An 8,345-nucleotide genomic window follows, 5' to 3' on the forward strand; every position below is an offset into this window, starting at 1 on the left:
ACCCCTCGCCAATTCTGGCGACGGGGTTAGCATTCCACCCTTCTAGAGGGACACGACATGTATGTAACCTGTAACCCCGGTTAAAGTCAGACATAGCCTTAGCTCCACAAAATGGATGCTGCCACCGAGACACAAGTCTGCCCTCCTGCTGCTGGGAGTCCTCCCAGAGCAGGAGGCAAGGACAAAGGGTTTCCTGCCAGGGGCGGTGCCAGCACCGTCCCAGACAGGATTTTGTGTATCCTAGGTAGGCAGGGCTTTGGAGGAAGGTGACTGCAAGTGGCACCCCGGTGCTCACTATGCATAGGCCGGCTGGAACCAGTTCCAGGGGCACTCCAGCCCCTGACCTGGGGAAAGCCCGCCAAAGGAGAGGGGTGTAACCACCCCCCTCCTGGTCCCACCCATAGGGCAGGACTTAGTCGCGTGCCAGCCCCCTTTTTCAGGATAAAGGTAGGAACTGGCCCCCTTCCAAATTAGATCATCTTTGAATCCTGAAACTACTTTCTACAAGAAGGAACTCAAGACTCTTCTCAAGATTTCTCCCTTGTGACTAAGGAGTAGTCACCCTGCAGCAGCAGGCACCAACCAAGTATTGCGGTTTGTTGCTAGTCTCTCCTTCGGATCAAGACTGCTCCAGCATGACGAGAACCGGCTTCCCTGGCACCTCTGACCTCAACCTACATCGTCAGCTACGCTGAGATTCGTGGGTGTGACGAGACCTCGAGGGACCGGCCATCTTCAGAACTGCACGACGCTTGTCCAGCACGACCACCGAGTGACCCTCGACCAAGTGCTTTGGGGTAAGAGAAGCCCCGACCCTGAGCAGCTCCAGCACCGAAGTCCAGCCCCCTTGCATCCACGAGATCTGCGTGGGGCCCTTCTGCTCTTTGCTGCTCACAGCGTTGTCCAGGTCGCTTGCCCGTTGGCTAGTGGCCCTTTCACGATGCTCCACGACGACAAACACTGCTGGTCTGGTTGCTCCAGACTAGCCCTTGCTCCCCTCCAACAGAGGAGCACCCTGGACCCTCCTGGTCCACTCAAGACGCCATTTTAGGTCCACCGCGTGGGCCTTGCATTTGCCAAGACTTGTTGCCCAATCCTGGGTCCAGCGACGTCAGCAGCAGATACCTTCGTGGGACAGCTCGCACCTCCATCCTGGTCGCCGACAACGCCTCCTGGTCCGAGAGACTGCAGAGCCCAGCAGCGCCCACTCACCTGGTCGAGGTGACTTCGTCCGGTGCCACTCTGGTGCCCACCTAAATCACTGGCTAGTGATTCAGAACTTGGTCCCCTCTGCTTTCAGGTCTTCTTCTTCCCTGATTCAGGCTTGGATCACCCCGAACTCTCTTCACTGGCCGCCTGCCAGCAACTCCTTTCTTCAGGCTCCTGGTTCTTCAACGAGGGTTTCCGACATAACTTCAACCCTATGCAGCCGCAGCCCCTGGGCTAGGTAAACCAAGTACTCTGGTGCTTCAGCATAGTCCAACACTCTAAGTGTTCGGATCCACTCTTGTTTTCGACCCACCTAGTCGGGTTCGCCCGAGAACAGTAACTTTGTGACTACTAGCCTCCATAGACTTTTTCCCGCCTTACGCGTGAGAGTTCCCACTCTGCACACAACGTCCACAGGCCTCCTGCAACTAATCTAAGTGTTTAGCATTGTAGGACTAGCGTTTCTAAAGTCCATGAAAATAGTTACTTACCTACTAGTAGTTCGCATTCCACTTTTGTAATATATGGTTTTTCGTGCCCCTCGGGCATTTGTGTAAATTGTGCGACTTAAAGTATTTTCTTAAGAGTTTTGTTGTGTGCTTAGCTCCCTGTCTCATAAAGAGCCAGGGTAGTCTTGTTAGAAATAAATATACGTTTATTTTCATAACAACTTGTGTGGTGTTCTTTCACTTGGTGTTCAAGGGGTAATGTGATGGTAAAACAGCTGGCTTAACACGCCCTCTAGAGTCTTAGCCTTAGACTGCTCGTATCCATGCTACTAGGATAGCTGGTCTATAAGGTTGACTTACAACCAATCATCAATAAGGGTTGTTTGGACTGATACAAAGTGCTCACTAGAATAGTGAACATTATATATCAGGCCAACTTCTCACATTGGTGAGCAGCGGTTGGGATTTGAGCTTGCTGTTGTTTTACCACACATATCCTAAGAATATCATTTGAAAGATCACATAAGTACTAAAGGTACATATAACTTAGCTTAGAATACTCTGAGTTCTACTGAACCAGCTGTTGTAGCTCCTAGGGCCTAGCAGACCCTAAACTACAACTCTAGCAAGGGATCAGTAGGCAAACAAATAGTGTAGGTAAGTGCACCACTTACACCTCACTAGAAAAGCATGTCTAACCATGGAGAGTCCACTGAGACTCCCCTGGTAAGCATTGACCCTCCACAGGTCACTTCAAGATATGCAGCTCTCAGTTTCCAGGAGATGAGACAAGTGTGTACCTCCAGGAAACTGAAACAGGGGTCTAACCCCACCATTCCCTTTCTGATAGGTCTCTTAGAAACCTATGATGCGAGAAAGATTTCTCAGCTAGATGGGAATATGCCAGCCTTAGAGGGTACCACTGGGGATCCAGACCTCCACAACACTGACAATGCAGTTGAGGAGGAGGATCTTGAGGAACTCTCTGGGGATGAGGCAGACAAAGGTCTTGAGGTAGTCAGAAGGCTAACTAGGGCCAACTTAGACTTACTTGGGGTAGGATCTGGGGGACCCCCAGTACTGACCCTAAGTAGGCCTAACCTTGGAGTTAGGAGAGATAGATCTCTTTCTAGGGACTCCAATAGATCTCTGCACTCTAATGCCTCTTCTCAGAGGAGGAGGAACTCTCCCCAGAGGAGATTGACTTCCCCTCAGAGAATGGAGCATGAAGCTAGGATGAGATAGGCTACTCTGAGGTTTGAAAGGGAAGAACTTGCCCTGGCCAAAGAAAAGCTTGCCTTTGCAAGAGAGCAGCAGATGAGTGGGTTAGCTCCCACTGGTGGCAGCAATCTCCCAAGAGAAAAAGAGAAGGGTTTAGATACTAAACACCTGACAAAGATAGTGCCTCCCTTTAAGCAAGGGGATGACATCCAGAAATGGATGGCTGCTTTGGAGAGGGCCTGCACTGTGCAGTGCATTCCCCAAAGTCAGTGGGCAGCTATACTGTGGCTCTCCTTTGATGGCAAAGGTAGAGATAAGCTCCTCACTACAAGAGTGGAGGATGCTAACAATTACCAGGTCCTGAAAAATACACTGGTTGATGGGTTTGGCTTAACAACTGAGCAGTACAGGTTGCTGTTCAGAGACACCCAGAAAACTCAGTCTCAGGACTGGTCTGACTTTGTGGATTGTGCCACTAAGGCTTTGGAGGGCTGGTTGCTGGGTAGCAAGGTTACTGATTACACAGGGTTGTATAATCTCATGATGAGAGAACAGATTTTAAATAATTGTCAGAACCAGTTGTTGCACCAGCACCTTGTTGATTCAGATCTGACCTCTCCCCAAGAATTGGGAAAGAAGGCAGACAAATGGGTCAGAACAAGGATCAAGCAGAACCAGAACCAGAACCAGGGTGGTCAGAAGAAAGCAGACCAGAAGGGTAATAACAAGAATGAACAAAATGACCAGAAGTCTTCAACAGGTCCCCAACAACCCAAAGAGGGTGGGGGTCAGGCTTCACAGCAGAAAAAGAAGACTCCAGAAGGCCAGTCAAAAAGGTGGTGCCAGTACTGTAAAAGTAAATCTCACTGGTTTAGTGAGTGCACCAAAAGAGGAGGGCAACCTCCTACCACTACAGCCCCTAAGGCAACTGCACCCCCTAGTACAGTCAGTAGTGGTAGTGCTCCTCCCAAGGCATTAGTTGAGTTAACCTTGGGAACTGAGGGGTCTGACAACTTAGTTGGCACACTCACTCAGGCTGTCCTTGTCTGTACAGGGGATGTAGATATATCCCCTGACACAAGTCCCAATACTTTGGGCAAATACAGGCAGACACCTTTGATAAATGGAAAAATGGCTCAGGCCTACAGGGACACTTGTGCCAGTGTCACAATGGTGACACCTAACTTTGTGGACCCTGGACAGATCACGCTAGGTCCAGAGTACCTAGTGACCAATGCCAGCAATGTCACTACCCACCATAGTATGGCAATTGTTGATTTCTCCTGGGGAGGGGTAAGTGGCCCAAAGAAGGTTGTGGTTAGTTCAGACCTCCCTGTAGAATGTCTGTTGGGCAATGATTTGGAAACATCCCTATGGTCAGAAGTGGAGCAGAGGACTCACATGGAAATGTTAGGCTTGCCAGCACATGTGCTTGCTGTGACTAGGTCACAGGCAAAGAAATGCCCCATTGAACAGGTGCTGGATCCTGGAACAATGGACCAGACACCTCCCAAGAGAAGGAGCAGTAGGGTTAAGGCATTGCCTTTCCCCTTGCCCCAGGTTGAGGATCAAGTCTCTGAGGAGGCTGATCTCAAGGAACTGAGGGAAACGAGCCTAAAGAACTTGAACCTGATCAGGTTGAGTTTCTGGGCTCAGAGGGACCCTCCAGAGCAGACCTGGGTAAGGCACAGTTGGACTGCCCCTCACTTGAACCCCTCAGACAGCAGGCTGCTGCTGAGGCTGCTGGGAATGCCACAGGTACCCACAAGGTATACAAGGGATGATGGACTCCTCTACTCTGAGTCAAGAGACCCCAAGCCTGGTACGACCAGGAGGCTGGTCATCCCCTTGTCTCAGAGAGGTTTCCTTTTAACCTTGGCCCATGAAATTCCCCTTGCAGGTCACTTAGGCCAGACAAAGACGTGGGACAGGCTTGTCACACACTTTCACTGGCCTCAAATGAGTGAAGATACCAAGGAGTTTTGTCGCTCCTGTGTAACCTGCCAAGCCAGTGGCAAATCAGGTGGCACAACAAAGGCCCCCCTCATACCACTACCTGTGGTGGGGGTACCCTTTGAGAGAGTGGGGATTGACATTGTTGGTCCAATGGAACCCCAGACAGCATCAGGGCACAAGTTTATACTGGTGATAGTGGATCATGCCACCAGGTACCCTGAAGCTATTCCCCTTAGGACCACTACAGCACCTGTTGTGGCAAGAGCTCTAATTGGAGTGTTCTCCAGAGTAGGCTTCCCTAAGGAGGTTGTCTCTGACAGAGGTACAAACTTCATGTCAGGATATCTAACTGCAATGTGGAAGGAATGTGGTGTCAACTACAAGTTCACTACACCCTATCACCCACAGTGCAATGGGCTTGTTGAGAGATTCAACAGGACCCTAAAAGGGATGATTCATGGACTACCTGAACCTCTTAGGAGAAGATGGGATGTCCTGATACCCTGCCTCTTGTTTGCTTACAGAGAGGTCCCACAGAAGGGGGTTGGCTACAGCCCTTTTGAACTTCTGTTTGGGCATCCTGTAAGAGGACCCCTTTGTTTGGTAAAGGAAGGATGGGAGAGACCTCTCAAAAAGCCTGGAACAAACATTGTGGACTATGTACTTGGTCTCCGCTCCAGGATGGCTGAGTATATGGAAAAGGCATCTAAAAACCTTGAGGCCAGCCAAGAACTCCAAAAAGCTTGGCATGACCAAAAGGCTGTCCTGACTGTGTACAAGCCTGGACAGAAGGTGTGGGTGCTGGAGCCAGTGGCCCCAGCAGCCCTCAAAGACAAATGGTCTGGGCCCCACACAATCATTGAGCAAAAGGGAGAGGTCACCTACCTGGTAGACCTTGGAACTCCCAGGAGCCCCCTCAGGGTGCTCCATGTGAACAGGCTCAAGGCATATGTTGACAGGAAGGACATGGGCTTGCTCATGGCCACAGATGAGGGACAGGAGGAAGAGAGTGACCCTCTCCCAGACCTGCTCACTCAGAATCCTGATGATGGGGCAGTAGATGGTGTTGTCTTTTGTGGCAGCCTCTCTGAGCATCAGCAACAGGATTGTAGACAAGTTCTGCAATCCTTCAGACATATGTTCTCTCTGACACCCAGCCAAACTGATTGGTGTACCCATGAAGTTGACACTGGGGACAGTCTGCCTGTCAAGAGTAAAATCTACAGACAGCCTGATCATGTCAGAGACTGCATCAAGACAGAGGTGCAGAAAATGTTGGAGCTGGGAGTCATTGAGCCCTCAGATAGCCCTTGGGCTAGCCCAGTAGTTCTAGTGCCAAAACCTCACACCCAGGGTGGTAAGAAAGAGATGAGGTTCTGCGTAGACTACAGAGGACTCAATGCAGTCACTAAGACTGATGCCCACCCAATCCCAAGAGCAGATGAGCTTATTGATAGATTGGCTTCTGCCAACTACTTAAGCACATTTGATCTGACAGCTGGGTATTGGCAAATCAGGTTAGCTGAGGAGGCCAAGCCCAAGACAGCATTTTCTACCCCTGGTGGGCATTATCAGTTTGTGGTAATGCCCTTTGGTTTGAAAAATGCACCTGCCACCTTCCAAAGGCTGGTGAATCAAGTTCTCACTGGGTTGGATGACTTCTGTGCAGCATATCTTGATGATATAGCTGTCTTTAGTTCCACCTGGGAGGATCACCTGGTCCACCTGAGGAAAGTGTTAGAGGCTCTGCAAAAGGCAGGCCTCACTATCAAGGCCACCAAGTGCCAGATAGGGCAGACACAGGTTGTATACCTGGGCCACCTTGTAGGTGGAGGCCAGGTTCAGCCATTGGAGAGCAAGATACAGGCCATCCAGGACTGGGCTCCTCCAACCACCCAGACTCAGGTTCGAGCTTTCTTGGGCCTGACTGGTTACTACAGGAAATTTGTCAAGAATTATGGGTCCATTGTGACACCACTTAATGACCTGACAAGTAAGAAGATGCCAAAGAAAGTTCAGTGGACAGCAAGCTGTCAGAAAGCATTCAATGACCTAAAGCAGGCCATGTGCACAGCACCTATCCTAAAGAGTCCAGACTACTCCAAAACATTCATTGTCCAAACAGATGCTTCTGAGTTGGGTGTGGGAGCTGTTCTATCTCAGCTGAATTTTGATGGTAACAACCAGCCCATTGCTTTTATTAGCAGAAGGCTGACCCCCAGAGAGAAAAATTGGTCAGCTATTGAGAGGGAGGCCTTTGCTGTGGTTTGGGCCCTGAAGAAGTTGAGGTCATACTTGTTTGGCACTCACTTCAAGATTCAGACCGACCATAAGCCCCTCTTGTGGCTAAATCAGATGAAGGGTGAAAACCCCAAACTACTTAGGTGGTCCATTTCCCTACAGGGGATGGATTTTACAGTGGAGCATAGACCTGGTACTGATCATGACAATGCTGATGGGCTCTCCAGGTATTTCCACTTAGAGCAAGAAGACTCACCTGGTCAAGGTTAGCTTATTGTCCCAAAGTTTGGGGGGGGGGGGGTCATGTAGGAGAGTAGGGTCTGCAATCCTATGATCACCCAGATTTTTGCTTTTTGCTTCACTGGTTTACGACTTTCCCTGGCTGTGGGCCTGCTAATCAGACCCACAGCCTAGCTGTGCTCTCTATTCCAAATTGTACCCAGGTACTGAATTGGCACTGGGCCCTCTCTAAGTCCCTGTACCCAGGGCTGAGGTGCACCCAGAAGTCTCCCAGGGGCTGCAGCATGTATTATGCCACCCCTGGACTGACTAACCCAAACAGACACAACTGGCTGCTTGACAGCTGGGGGCAAGGTGGTGTACTCACCCTTTGCTTTAGATATAGTATTCCTATATCTAAACCTAAAATGGACACACAGATCTCCTATCAGTCACTCCTATGGCAGGCCTTGACAATCCTGAAGGCAGAGTGCTTGGAATCGTGTGAGATAGTGCTCTGGCATGAACTGAGCCTGTCTGCGGCTTTCGGGATCCATCCCTTAGCCGTTTCCATGATATTGCATACCATATACTCTTAAGTGCATTATAATCCTCGCGGTTATATGCCAACTCTGGTATCGCTTTATCAAAACATGTCGAGTAAGGTGTCATACGAATTGGAATACTAACCCCTCGCCAATTCTGGCGACGGGGTTAGCATTCCACCCTTCTAGAGGGACACGACATGTATGTAACCTGTAACCCCGGTTAAAGTCAGACATAGCCTTAGCTCCACAAAATGGATGCTGCCACCGAGACACAAGTCTGCCCTCCTGCTGCTGGGAGCCCTCCCAGAGCAGGAGGCAAGGACAAAGGGTTTCCTGCCAGGGGCGGTGCCAGCACCGCCCCAGACAGGATTTTGTGTATCCTAGGTAGGCTGGGCTTTTAGAGGAAGGTGACTGCAAGTGGCACCCCGGTGCTCACTATGCATAGGCCGGCTGGAACCAGTTCCAGGGGCACTCCAGCCCCTGACCTGGGGAAAGCCCGCCA

This window comes from Lissotriton helveticus, chromosome 12 (genome assembly GCF_964261635.1).
Source record: "Lissotriton helveticus chromosome 12, aLisHel1.1, whole genome shotgun sequence".
Taxonomy (NCBI): domain Eukaryota; kingdom Metazoa; phylum Chordata; class Amphibia; order Caudata; family Salamandridae; genus Lissotriton; species Lissotriton helveticus.